The 15,686-nt window shown below is 34.7% G+C and overlaps 1 protein-coding gene across 2 annotated transcripts in view; it reads right to left on the reverse strand.

Annotated features, from left to right (window-relative positions):
• mtd (TLD domain-containing protein mustard) overlaps positions 1-15,686 on the reverse strand; it is a 1,649,382-nt gene that overhangs the window by 1,579,760 nt on the left and 53,936 nt on the right. For both annotated transcript variants that reach the window (XM_069846158.1, XM_069846157.1), the window contains exon 2: positions 13,046-13,068. The gene's annotated coding sequence lies outside the window, so the exon portion shown is untranslated. The remainder of the gene's footprint in view (positions 1-13,045; positions 13,069-15,686) is intronic.

Genomic DNA, 15,686 nt, shown 5'->3' on the forward strand with positions numbered 1-15,686 from the left:
ATTGATGATTGTGTTGGGTTTGCATTTCTCTGAATTTTTACTAAACAATTCCTGTCTATCTAAATTATTCTGTAGTGCTTTTATTCTGGATCTTTATGGTCACCCTCATTGAGGGCAGATTATTTTCTTTAAATATTTATATATAGACTCAAAAGAGATTACTCACTGTTCACTGCATGAGAATTTTGTCTTTTGTGTTGTTATTGTTTATTGTAGCTGAAGAGAATAAAGTTACAAAAACTTATTGAGCATTTCATGTAACAGTTGTATTTGTGTATTCAATTATTTTAAAACGGTATATATCCTTCAAGAGAGAACATAAATCATCCTTATTGATTAAATTTAGGAAATTACACAAAATAAGCTGTGTTTGCATTCTACAATCAACTGATAATAACAAAAATATAGGTTGCCAGGCGACGATAGAAAACAAAAGATGCGAAAACAAATGAATAAGGTGTATAAACAATTGAATGAGACAGAAACCCTTGGCCACGTGTTGGGCTTTTGTCGGAAAGGAGAGTTATTGCGTAACAACAGGCATCATTGAGTCCGTGGAGCTATCGCCTGTCTTCTTCGGAACAAGGGTTGGGAAGTTCACGAAGAGGTCCACTGCATTTCTGAAGACGACTCTCACAGAAGAGCGGATATAATAGCAATAAACAGGCAACAACAAAAGGCTATTATCATAGATCCAACTATACGCATGGAGAGAGATCTAAACCAAGCTCATCATGTTGATCAGGAAAAGAGGACCATTTATGAACCTTGTATTCCCTACCTTAGGGCCAAGTATAACATCCCTCTCTTCAATTGGTCAGTGACAGGTTTATTTTTTGGTGCTCGGAGTTCTTTACCAAAATTTACATATCATTTTTTAAAACAATTATCAATATCATCTTTTCAAATTCAAAAAATCATCTCGCAAATTCTTAAAGATTCCCTGCAGATTATACAATTTCATTTATACCACTCCGAAGGCCTTAATTAATGTTATGCTAATTTTAAATAAAATCTTTTATTTATAAGTATAATTTTAAAGTCATCTTCTAAGATTTTATTTTATAATTGATAAACAGTGGTGATTAATTATTACATTTTATTTTTATAACAATACTCATATTTAATTACAAAGTATATGATTATATCTCGTGACCAGAATATTGTACGAAATGGAAATATAAAAATTGGAGATTTATCCTTCGAAGAGCTGGAAAAATTCAAATATCTTGGAGCAACAGTAACAAATATAAATTACACTCGGGAGGAAATTAAACGCGGAATAAATATGGGAAATGCCTGTTATTATTCGGTTGAGAAGATCTTATCATCCAGTCTGCTGTCCAAAAATCTGAAAGTTAGAATTTATAAAACAGTTATATTACCGGTTCTCCTGTATGGTTGTGAAACTTGGACTCTCACTCTGAGAGAGGAACATAGGTTAAGGGTGTTTGAGAATAAGGTGCTTAGGAAAATATTTGGGGCTAAGAGGGATGAAGTTACAGGAAGGAGAATGGAGAAAGTTACACAACACAGAACTGCACGCATTGTATTCTTCACCTGAGATAATTAGGAACATAAAATCGAGACGTTTGAGATGGGCAGGGCATGTAGCACGTATGGGCGAATCCAGAAATGCATATAGAGTGTTAGTTGGGAGACCGGAGGGAAAAAGACCTTTAGGGAGGCCGAGACGTAGATTGGAGGATAATATTAAAATGGATTTGAGGGAGGTGGGATATGATGATAGAGACTGGATTAATCTTGCACAGGACCGATGGCGGGCTTATGTGAGGGCGGCAATGAACCTTCGGGTTCCTTAAAAGCCATTTGTAAGTAAGTAAGTAATTCATATTTAATTAATAAATATTTTCATTTGATATTAATTTCCGGATCCTCGCGGTCATCCTTAATTAAGGCCGGACGATTTATTTCTCTCTAAGTATAAAAATGTAGGGGTGCTATTTGAAATTACAAAGTGGGGGTGGCTGGGGATGAGGGGGTGAAATCTAAAATGCAATTAAGCCTGGTTTCAGACTTCTCCCTCAATATCTAAATTGACGTGTTTTTTGTTTAAATTGAATTCAATTTAAATAATTGAATTAAATAAATATTAGGGGAGAGTCGGGTAGTATCGGACATCGGGTAATATCGGACAGTGAGTTTCTTTCATCTACCACACGATGATAGTACCTGATTGACATGGTTACATTTCTGTGATGTCGCATAGAGAAACGTAACCATGTCATTCAGGTACTACCATATGGTTGTAGATGAAAGAAACGCACTGTCCGATACTACCCGACTCTCCCCTACCATAGCCGTAGTCCAGTATAGTACACAATACTCTATACTGGATAACTAGCAAAAGAACATTATTTAAATAATTAGTTGTTTAGACTGGGAGGTTTTGAAATGAAAGCCCTGAATATAAGAAGAAGATGGGGATGGGCTTTGGTCTAGTATTTAGGATGGATATGATGATGTTTTGTGAGGAGCGACAGCAAATGTTAAAGTGTACTAATTACACAGAAACATCACAAATGCAACATTTATGAAAGAAGAGAAAACTTCGAAAGAAGAGTTTATAATTCAGCTCTCATGTAAATGTTGTTACGTACAATACTTGTAAGACAATGCTGAGAAAGAATTACTGGAAAACGGATGTGTCCTAAGAAAACCTGTTTCAGAACAAGTCGTGCACTTCTTCACATTTTGACGACATAATATTTCTAGCCGAACTTGAACATATGCAAATTTATTATGTTAGGCTACAGTTTGAATGGAACTTCGCTGTACCATTATGCGAAAATTTTTATCGGAGGAGTAATCGGCTAACGAAACAAGCCATGGTCTACTCATTAAAAAAATGATGGTAGGGGGTTCATAGGATCCCTACAATATTGTGAGGGACGTTTAAGAGTGATTGTATGGATTTAGATGTTTGTAGATTATGTTGTGTATGAATTAAAGACCATTAAGCATGTTGCATTATTCAGAACTGCTTTATTTGTATCCATTATTTTTAGTCGCTGATTGCATTGGCACCTATCGCTAAGGAGCAAGATGCGTATAGTCTCTTACAGAAATGGTGACGGATTTTTCGTCCGAATAGATGCCACGTTAAAAATTGACACGCAGTAATACGATGAAGTGGTGTTCATGCCGTACTAATCTATCTCTTCTTCCCACGTTTAGTCAACTGAATGTCCCGCCTCTTTTTTATGACGAATTACTTTAGATTTTTTATTTTTGTGAATGACCTCAAATTTTCATTTTTGAGAGTCTCAAATTTTTATATTTGTGACTGATCTCAGATTTTTATTTTTGTGAATGATCTCAGATTTTTATTTTTGTGAATGACTTCAGATTATTATTTTTGTGAATGACAGCAGATTGTTATTTTTGTGAACGATATCAGATTCTTATTTTTGTGAATAACCTCAGATTTTTATTTTTGTGAATGACTTCAGATTCTTATTTTTGTGAATGACAGCAGATTCTTATTTTTGTGAATGACAGCAGATTGTTATTTTTGTGAACGATATCAGATTCTTAATTTTGTGGATAACCTCAGATTTTTATTTTTGTGAATGACCGCAGATTCTTATTTTTGTGAATAACCTCAGATTTTCATTTCTGTGAATGACCCCAGATTTTTATTTTTGTGAATAACCTCAGATTTTTATTTTTGTGAATGACCGCAGATTCTTATTTTTGTGAACGATATCAGATTCTTATTTTTGTGAATAACCTCAGATTTTCATTTCTGTGAATGACCCCAGATTTTTATTTTTGTGAATGACCTGAGATTTTTGTTTTTGTGAATCACTACAGATTTTTATTTTTGTGAACGATATCAGATTCTTATTTTTGTGAATGACCTCTGATTTATATTTTGTGAATGACCGCAGATTATTATTTTTGTGAATGACCGCTGATTCTTATTTTTGTGAACGATATCAGATTCTTATTTTTGTGAATAACCTCAGATTTTCATTTCTGTGAATGACCCTAGATTTTTATTTTTGTGAATAACCTCAGATTTTTATTTTTGTGAATGACCGCAGATTCTTATTTTTGTGAACGATATCAGATTCTTATTTTTGTGAATAACCTCAGATTTTCATTTCTGTGAATGACCCCAGATTTTTATTTTTGTGAATGATCTGAGATTTTTGTTTTTGTGAATCACTACAGATTTTTATTTTTGTGAACGATATCAGATTCTTATTTTTGTGAATGACCTCTGATTTTTATTTTTGTGAATGACCTTTTTTTCGTGAACTCAGATTTTTATTTTGTTGAATGATCTCAGATTTTCATTTCCGTGAATGACCCCGGATTTTTATTTTTGTGAATGACCTGAGATTTTTGTTTTTGTGAATCACCACAGATTTTTATTTTTGTGAACGATATCAGATTCTTATTTTTGTGAATGACCTTAGATTTTTATTTTTGTGAACGATATCAGATTCTTATTTTTGTGAATGACCTCAGATTTTTATTTTTGTGAACGATATTAGATTCTTATTTTTGTGAATGACCTCAGATTTTTATTTTTGTGAACGATATCAGATTATTATTTTTGTGAATGACCGCAGATTCTTATTTTTGTGAATGACCTCTAATTTTTATTTTTGTGAACGATATCAGGTTTTCATTTTCGTGAATAACCCCAGATTTTTATGTTAGTGAATGACTTCAGATTTTTATTTTTGTGAATGACCTTTTTTTTTCGTGAACTCACATTTTTATTTTGTTGAATGATCTCAGATTTTCATTTCTGTGAATGACCCCATATTTTTTATTTTTGTGAATGGCCTGAGATTTTTGTTTTTGTGTTTGACCACAGATTTTTATTTTTGTGAATCTCAGTACGGTAATGTAATCAGACAAAATGTAGTGTGAATCTTAAAACATTAACCATGGCCACAAGACTGTCTGTGTACGATCGAACAAGAATTGCTGCTCGAATGGAGGTGTGGCAGTCCCCAATTATGGTGCAGAGATGGTGGAGAATGGTGAAGGGAAGAAATGCGACTCTTGACTACAAGACCATCAAGAGACTTCACGCCAACTTCATTCGCAACAGAAGGGTGCTGGCCGACCAAAAACAGTGATCACAGAGGAGGCCAAAGCAGCTGCCACTGAGGCCTTCCAGAGAAGTCCTAAGAAATCCATTCGACAGTACCAGCGGGAATCCTGTGGGTCCGTGCAGCAGTTGCTAAAGGAAATGAATTGGCGGCAATGGAAGCCACACTTTGTGAAAGCTCTGTCATGTGAGGACTGTGATATCAGAATGGAGTTTGCGGAGTCTCTACTAGCATGGATTCAAGAGGAATCTAACCTTCTGCGACACATCCTATGGTCAGACGAGAGGATGTAGCCGGATGCCAAATGAAATACTTGTGAGAGCAGTACGGAACGTTCAACCACGTCTGGAAAAATGTGCAGCAAATGCTGGTGCTTACATCGAATTTTAATATTGGTGGAATTTCAAGCAATCCTAATGACTGGACTATTATTTCATACTACTTTGATTCTGTCGTGTTAATTCATTTAATTGTGATAAACCAGGCATGTCAATTGATGCCCATAGGAGCAAGCGCGCGCTTTAGAGCTCAAGAGAGCCTGAGCGCTTTACAGCGGAAAGGAAAGAGCCAGACGAAAGAGGTAGTATATGCCGCTTGGTTCAAGTTATATTCAGGGATGGCCAGCACTGATTCAATAGATGAAGGGAAGAAAACGTATTAAAACTGTATCCATGTTAATTTTTAGATTTCCCTGAGACGTATAAGTGCATTATAAGAATGTAAGTTTTAATTTTAATGCTCATTTTTCACAAGTTTCATTTTTTTATTCAAAAGAAATATTTTCTCAACTTTTCGTATAGAAAAGTTAAATTTTCAGATATAGGCCTATTTACTTAGTAGCCTTATGGAATGTTTTCGTAAATCTAATATACCGTATATACGTATTACTGAAGATAGTGTATTGAAAATTTTGAAAATATTCGCATGGAAATTGTTTGTAAGGAAATGAATTAACAAAGGAACTACTGTTACATCATAAGCAAAAGATACGTGCCCATGTGTTGTAAAAATGTCAGCTCTATAGCTTCAGTAGATTTCGAGAAAACAATTTAATATTCTGATGATAGGAAGTTGCTCACAAATATCACCTTAAAAGCATATTGCGATAAGAGTTTGTTATGTATTTTTAGTTACATTTAAAACAGATACATCACCTAGGTAACTTTGCTTTGTGTTGTAATATTGTTTTGATTAGTTTATTGATTACTTTTGTAAGGCTAAATATACCATAAATATAAATTCCAACTTATCATGTCATACTCAATCTTTTTCTTTGGAATATCACTTTGTTTATGAATGATGTGTTTCATTCACTTAATACAGTATAATATTATACTACTATGGAATTTAAGTGAATATTCCTTCTTAACTCTCTATTATGTTATTAAGATTTAAAACACAATTAAGAAATCGGTGTTAGTACTTTTGTTTTACAGACAATATAGATAATATTAAACAGAAAGAAGCCATATAAAAATAACGACATAAAATTTCACGTTCCGTTTGAAGTTTGTGCACCACTGTTTCCTTAATCCAACAGGCTGCTTATTCATATACACAACTCTTCCTCTTTCCATACTTAGAGCTTGCTGCACGCGCACGACGTCAAGGTCAGAAAAATGCGCTTGCTTTGACATCACTGTGATAAACGAATAAAAAGTTGGACATAAATATGGGTGGCCCTGTATAGTACTAACGATCATTTAAAATATAAATGACGAACGTAGAAGAGACTTTCAAAGTGCCATAGTCGTTGACTCGTAGCAGTTGATGTGTGAATCAGTTAAGAAGTAAAATCTCTCGTAATGTCGCATTAAATTAAAACACTGTATAAGCAATTCTCTACGCTGGCTATACTAATTTGGTTCGTCTTTATTGTAATGAAGGAAGTTTCACGACGTTTCGAGCACAATGTCAATTGCAAAGCATGGCCGCCGTGACACCCACGTATTTGCATTGGCGGTATGCGGCGGGCAGAGCTGTAATTACGAACGAGCAAGAAAGAAACTGCGTCTCCGGTATTTCGTTGTCGGAAGACTACAATTAGCTCTAAACGTTGCGGTAATTAAGTAGAAGTATTGTTCGAGGGAAAAGTGAACTTCACACGAACTAGGAAAGGTGCTTCCTTATGGGGGAAGGACTTTAAATCCTGAGAGAAACTACAGTGTAGCCGTTGTATGGAGTGGAATTTTTTTATCCAGTCTCAACTGTCAATACACAAGTATCTTACTCAGGGTATAAGCCAGAAATTTCAGTAGGCATAATAGTAATATACGTTACAAGAGCGGTATGTTGACGTTTTCATAGTCGAGGAAAAGACTGAAAAAGCGAAACGTAGTTGAGCTTTTTTAATTTCCGAGAACATGAAAACAAACATACCGCTCGTGTATCGTACATTATTTTGTGCGAAGATCGTTTATTACATACCTCAAAGACGAATTTCTAAATAGTTGCAATGAAATCTCCATGTTGGTTTCTGTTTAATGACGCCAACTTCGGAACACCCAAATATCTTTCTTCAATATTGTTGCTGTAAAATGTTTTCTGTGTTTACTACACTCCAGCAGGCCGTGATATACGTCTGTCTTTTTTCCCCCCAGTCTATAAATGCGAACTTAAAACAAACGGTAAGGTTATGTAATAATTTATTTTTCATTTTAATATTTTAACAATATTATTTATATAACATATTGCAGTAATAACATCGGCATCTGGAACCTCGTTGATTTTTTCACGGCTTCCTTAATGTTACTTGTATCAGGAATGCAATAAGTTTCGTGGAGTAGTAGACTTTACTTAATTTTTGCAAATATTTAAAAACAATAATTAACATTGCAATTTAGGTGAAATTGCAGTGGTAAGTTTCCAATTTATAATTATTACTATGTTAAACGTCTCTAAAAATAATATGTTAAAAGCCTAAAGCAGCAAAATGAATGTCGCGCTTAAGCGGTAAGAAGAGGGAAATTGTTATGTGTGTTACGTTGGGAATACTTACCGCGTATTGGTTCTGTGCGGAAAACAAGCAAATACGCACGATCTCGCACAAATAATATTCAGCGTACAGCTTATAGAGCACTATTCACATCACAACGATTTAACAACGGTTTTCAACCCTCCATTAAATTTGTATATATATATATATATATATATATATATATATATATATATATATAATTTATATATATGTATACATATATACATACTACTACTACTACTTACTAGCTTTTAAGGAACCCGGACGTTCATTGCCGCCCTCACATAAGCCCGCCATCGGTCCCTATCCTGAGCAAGATTAATCCAGTCTCTATCATCATATACCACCTCCCTCAAATCCATTTAATATTATCTTCCCGTCTACGTCTCGGTATCCCCAAAGATCTTTTTCCCTCCGGCCTCCCAACTAACACTCTATATGCATTTCTGGATTCGCTCATACGTGCTACATTCCCTGCCCATCTCAAACGTTTGGATTTAATGTTCCTAATTATGTCAGGTGAGGAATACAATGCGTAAAGTTCTGTGTTGTGTAACTTTCTCCATTCTCCTGTAACTTCATCCCTCTTAGCCCCAAATATTTCCCTAAGCACCTTATTCTCAAACACCTTTAATCTCTGTTCCTCTCTCAAAGTGAGAGTCCAAATTTCACAACCATAAAGAACAACCGGTAATATAACTGTTTTATAAATTCTAACTTTCAGATTTTTTGACAGCAGATTGGATGATAAAAGCTTCTCAACCGAATAATAACAGGCATTTCCCATATTTATCGTGTGTTTAATTTCCTCCCGAGTATCATTTATATTTGTAACTGTTGCTCCAAGATATTTGAATTTTTCCACCTCTTCAAAAGATAAATTTCCAATTTTTATATTTCCATTTAGTACAATATTCCCGTCACGAGATATAATCAAATACTTTGTCTTTTCGGGATTTACTTCCAAACCTATCGCTTTAATTGCTTCAAGTAAAATTCCCGTATTTTCCCTAATCGCTTGTAGATTTTCTCCTAACATATTCACGTCATCCGCACAGACATGCAAGTGAATATACAGATTATTAAGAGACAACATCAAACGTCGGACGACTGTCCATGTAATATAAATTCAACATTTAATATCATAACGTCGAAAAGCTTTCATTCATGTAGGCATGTGGCGTTAAAATTACAATGCTATTGAGATTAGGCAGTCAAGAATTCTTAATATAATGTGACGGTAAAGGAACGGCAAGGGCTGTGAGAGGAGAGAGGGACGTGATATTCAGGATTTACTCTGCATGTGTTGTAATATTCGAAGAAATCCAGCAGTGTTTCATACAATCCGAAATCCACTTGTGCGAAGCTGTTGGTTCTGTTCATATAGTGTGACCGACATTTCGAGCGTCTATAGTGAAGACGCCCTGAGCTTGCAAAACATTTATATTACGTTTTGATTTACTCGTAGACAGAATTTAGGATATTCAAATTAATTTGATACTGAGTGTAGTCTACTATGCACAGGGACATCATTTTATTTTTACTAACATTTCTAATATTAACCCGGCTATACCTTTGGATTAACGGTTGAGAACCGGAAACACTGTTTGCTACCCCCTTCTACGACTGGAATTCGATGATACTGGCGTAAAATACAAACAAATCACTTTACTAGGTATAGGAGGGAAGAAAAGTAGTTCATCATTTACGTAAACTAGGAAATCTCGAGATTTTGAGTTTGATAATTTTTATTAGGTTTTTGTTTAATCAAAATACAGTACAGTATTAACAATGAGTGTTTTCATTCACGAACTGAGCTGTCCATGTGGACGTATTCATTATGCAGTGTATATTATTCTGTCTACAGCATATTAGCGTACAATATAGAGAATTAAGTTAAATTGAAAAATAATCACAATATGGATATTTAAACACATTTTTGAAAACGGTGGCCGTTCATTTCGATACAGGCTTCAGTTCTTTTGTGCTTATTATCGTACTATAGACTATTGTACCTAATTCCAATTACCAGTTTCGTCCTTCGTACTAGTAACTCATGTTGAAATAATTCTGTACCTACTCTATAAAAGAGAACCTTACGTACTGTAAATTCAATCTTCACTTCTGTCCGATCCGAAAAGATAAAATTACTCAGAGATGCTATCTACTGACCATCCAAGTGGTTTTTGTCGCAGGATCGTAGAAAGGGGGGAAATCACGTGACAGTTAATTACTTAACGAGGCCCTTTTATTTAAGTTACTTTAAACAGTTGTATACGATCACGTAGACATCCAATTCCTAACAGAAATTAATGTCTTCAGAAAAGAGCTAAGACAGCGCAGTCACTAGCCTTTACAGGGGGGCGAGCAAAAGCGGGTGGGGGGAAACCGGGATGCGACGTAGGCAAACGGACAGTACCTGTGCGAAAATATTATTCAATATTGAAATCTCTTTCGTTACTGGAAAACGCGAACGTATTTCTGGAACGTACTATACTCACTAACTCAGTACTGTTTACTTTGACTGCATACGCGGCCTTGGTTCCGTATGGAATACGGTTGGAAGTTTACTAGTAGAGGGGGTGGGAGTGAAGTACATTCAAAAACTAAGGTACAATAAAAATTTAATTAAAAATAAAATGATATCCCTGTATATGTGATGATATTCCACACAAAAAAAAAATTGCTTTTCTTACTATATCCTCTTGGACAAAAATAAGAAATTGGGTGGCTACCATACGCTATATCTGGGGGTGTGGTTTTTTGATAATAACGATACATGTGAAATGTGTTAAAAGCTTAATTTAATCCATGTAAAATGCAAATACCTTAATTAAAGTCCAAAATTAAGTGAAATATACTCGCAAAGTTTCACGAAATTGATATAAATAGGGCCAACACGAAATTACTTCAGAACCAGACATTTTCAAAAAAAGAAAAACAGGTTTTATGGAGAAGTCGCATGAAAAATGACTTTTTAAAAAAAAAAACACGTGAAAATTTTCTTCCTTATAAAATATGCACATGAACATTTCTACCTATTTAATCGTTCAGAATTACATGCGTATGACATCTTGCAATGATGTACGCTTAGTTTCAGGGACTACTTTCAGCAGTAGGGAGCAGGACAAGGGGACAACGGTTATTCCTCTTTCCCACAACAATTGCCTTCGGAAATCAAGAAGAGCGTCACCCTCTCACAGTCAAATAAAATTTAATTATGAATTTAATTAATGATGCAAAACAATGTTTTGTTAGTTTCAAAGGGATCGTTTCAATGATAATTTAAAAAAATGTTATTTCATTATTTTTTAAGTATCTATAACATGCGAAATATGCGCGGAATTGCTGTTTTTTTACGAAATATTCACCGAAATTAAACATTTTAATCACCGAAATCAATGTAAAATAATCCCAATAAAATCACACCTCTAGCTAAGTCTCTTCGGAAGACTTCATAAACGAACATTTTGTTCAAGACTCCGCTCCGTTTTTCCTTTGTTTAATTTGTTGCTTTCTCTGTTTATAAATCAAGTGTTATAAATCTGTGGCCGGGAGGAAAAAGGTCTTAACCACTTCCCTTATTATCCCGAGTTAACTCTGGTTGCTAACATGTGTCAAAATTTATTAACCCGAGTTAACTCGTTTGAGTCCCATTTATTTCATAGTGATTTTTTAAGTATGTAAGAAAATTAGTGATGTACAGTGATTCTGCAATATTAAATGACCTCATTACGAAAATAAAAAAATATGACACTTTTTTTCATAAAACTGGTAAAATATATAGTAAGGCAAGAGTTAAGTCAATTTTTTGTGAAAATGATATTTTTATATATTCTGAAAGCGGAAACAATTCTCTACAATCTGGTAAAACGGTTAAAGTCAAATAAGACTCCTGACTGGATTTATAGAGCGTTACCAAATATCCTAAGTACTTTTTGAATCGAGCATACACAGAATAAAGGACTTAAGAATATTTAATACTTTATTCCTTACAAAACATCACATGTTTACTTTCCATGCTTCTCTATTAAAAAGGTCTAAAATGTATTTTAGCCATTTTATCACATACTGATGCCCTTTCCTTTTAAAACTTTAAGCACCAGGTAAACAGTCCTATAATTGTTTAAGACCCATTTTGCATTCCTAATAATTTACATTTCTCATTTATTTTGACATGAAAAAGGTCTTATGTTTACATAGTCTCTTCTACTCAGTTTGGGTTCTAGTCTTAAAAGGACTTAAGTGTGGCTATTTTTTGGAAATAATGAAGAAAATTGTTAAATGAGCAGCATTACCTAGGCTATATTAGAAGAAATATAGACAAATAATATCCAGGAAAAAACTCTTACTTAAAAAAAAACTCTATAATTGACACCAATTTCAATCTTACTACTGCTCTCCTGAAAAGTACAAAATTTTTACTTAAGTTCTTTTTCCTCTCGTCCACAGAAATAATCGCTGACGAAAATATATTCAAGAGGTAAATTAGGTTCAGAATAAACATCCTTTCTGTAGTCGTGTGAACCAAGCGCTGCCCGAAATGGACTTGGACATATTCATGTTCGGTCTTTTTTTTTTTTTTTTTTTTTTAAGATTGTACATGTAGTTGTAGAAAAAGAGCTCTAACAATACAGCATTTCCGGATCTATGTTCATACAACACAATTTTTACACTCTAGATATGAGGAATATTTCCCAAAAGTTTTGACGAACATTTTGGTTACACCCTGTATGATTAACGGTAGAAGCAACAATTACCCATGCATAGTAGGTATTTATGGACTTAGTACAATGGACCTTCCAGTGAAAAAAAAAACACTCACACGTTGACGTAATACAGCATTCTTAACCTCCCGAAAGTTTCAAACAAGTAGAAGTATAAATTAAAATACATTTTGCAATCAAGGTAATCTAAACTAAATTAGCAAACTATATAAAATATATTAAGCAAACAGATGAATAATTCTTACCTTATAATCTCCACGGCTTTACCCTGTAAAACAAGAGAATAAATAATGAAGCACTTAGTTCAGAAACAACACGTTTACCACCACGCACATCGAAATGAATCCTAAAATGGATAATACTGATAATAATAAAGAAAAAAGCACACATTCAAGTACAGCTGTATTCAGTTCCATACGCTCGCGAACACACAAGAACACCGCATTAAAAATAACGAAGCAATGACGAAATATACAGTGCCTGAGTACAGACACACATCTTGGACAATAAAAAGTGTGCGCATCATTTGTTTGCGATGCTGCGAAAGCACGTGATGGACCAAAGTACAAGCACACTCAAAGGCGGCATCGCCGTTCACCACGGATATGAAGTACACAGCTTTCAAACAAGAAAGAAAAATATTACGACAGTGACTGAATTAAAGAAGTTAATTTTATTTAATTAACTCCACTGAACCTATCAAGAAAATTATATAGTTGTTAAGACATTGTGAAATGTTTTTAGTCCCTTAAGAATTTTCTTTTTACCATTTTCCTGTGGCACATACAGCGGAGTAACTGATATTACATATATATATATATATATATATATATATATATATATATATATACACTTACTGCCTTTTAAGGAACCCGGAGGTTCATTGCCGCCCTCACACAAGCCCGCCATTGGTCCCTATCCTAAGCAAGATCAATCCATTCTCTATCATCATATCCCACCTCCCTCAAATCCATTTTAATATTATCTTCCCATCTACGTCTCGGCCTCCCCAAAGGTCTTTTTCCCTCCAGCCTCCCAACTAACACTCTATATGCATTTCTGGATTTGGCCATACGTGCTACATGCCCTGCCCATCTCAAACGTATGGATCTAATGTTCCTAATTATGTCAGGTGAAGAATACAATGCGTGTAGTTCTGTGTTGTGTAACTTAATCCATTCTCCTGTAACTTCATCCCTTTTAGCCCCAAATATTTTCCTAAGCACCTTATTCTCAAACACCCTTAACCTATGTTCCTCTTTCAAAGTGAGAATCCAAGTTTCACAACCATAAAGAACAACCGGTAATATAACTGTTTTATAAATTCTAACTTTAAGATTTTTTGACAGCAGACTGGATGATAAAAGCTTCTCAACCGAATAATAACAGGCATTGCCCATATTTATTGTATGTTTAATTTCGTTCCGAGTATCATTTATATTTGTTACTGTTGCTCCCAGGTATTTGAATTTTTCCACCTCTTCAAAGGATAAATTTCCAATTTTTATATTTCCATTTCGTACAATATTCTCGTCACGAGACATAATCATATACTTTGTCTTTTCGGGATTTACTTCCAAACCTATCTCTTTACTTGCTGCAAGTAAAATTCCCGTGTTTTCCCTAATCGTTTGTGGATTTTCTCCTAACATATTCACGTCATCCGCATAGACAAGCAGCTGATGTAACCCGTTCAATTCCAAACCCTGTTATCCTGGACTTTCCTAATGACAAAAAATATATATATATATATATAAAACCTATGTAAAATCCCTGTGTACAGAAAAGTGTTACAGTAGATTATACAGGGTGTTAAAAAAAGTATCCAATATTTTAGGAGGTGCTAGTATGCATCAAAACAAGAAAATAATGTCTAATAACATGGGTCCTACAACACATACTTTCTGAGATCTGAACACTTGTTCATAGGAGGTGTTCAATGTGACGTCCATTCATGGCAATGCATTCCTCTGCCCTTCGGCGCAAGGAATCACGCACTCTTTGAAATTTGTTTTAATAGTTGATAAGAAAGTCCTGATAACGATCCCCAGTTAACCTCTGTGGTAGCACGTATGGCCCTATTAATCTGTCACCAAGAACGCCTGCCCATAAGTTGATTGAGAATCGGTGCTGATGCCTTGTTTCTTCAACTGCAGGGGGATTTTCATCAGCCCACACATGCTGATTACGAAAATTCACAACACCATCTCTGCTGAACCCCGCTCACATCCGCAATCAGACTTTTGTTTTCAGTATTCCTTGCGACGTATCAGTATTCCTTGACAGGGATGTCAACTACGGTATGATTAACTGGTAGCCTGCTGTATTGTAGGATAGAGAAATGCATCGCCATGAATGGACGTCACATTGAGCACCTTCTTGAAGAAGTGTTCAGATCTCAGAAATTACGTATTGTAGGACCCAGGTATATTAGAATTTTTTCTTGTCTTGATGCATACTATCACTTCCTAAAATATTGGATACTTTTTTTTAACACCCTGTGTATATACAGTAACTTGTTTTAAACTAGCAGTGGCGCCATTTAGGAAGCGGTGCGATTTATGCTACTCTACCCTATATAGCCTGCATAATTGAAATTTTAGAAAGCAGTAACAAAATAACCAACAGTTATGAATTAATGGCGCATTGTTATTGTAACCAGCACTTGTAACGCATATTTGTACTGCTTCGAGTGCAATCATGTAATAGTCCAATTATGGCTGCTTTCATCTACATGATTGGAAACCAAAAGAGAGGCAGAAAAACGAAGGAAGCTTTGAAAACGAATATGGCTGGTTGAAAATTACTGAAATTCAATCTATCGTTACAAAGACAAACCAACGAAGACAATATTCTACGTAGAGACTTTACAAACAAAGAGGAAAA

This window comes from Periplaneta americana, chromosome 14 (genome assembly GCF_040183065.1).
Source record: "Periplaneta americana isolate PAMFEO1 chromosome 14, P.americana_PAMFEO1_priV1, whole genome shotgun sequence".
Lineage (NCBI taxonomy): Eukaryota > Metazoa > Arthropoda > Insecta > Blattodea > Blattidae > Periplaneta > Periplaneta americana.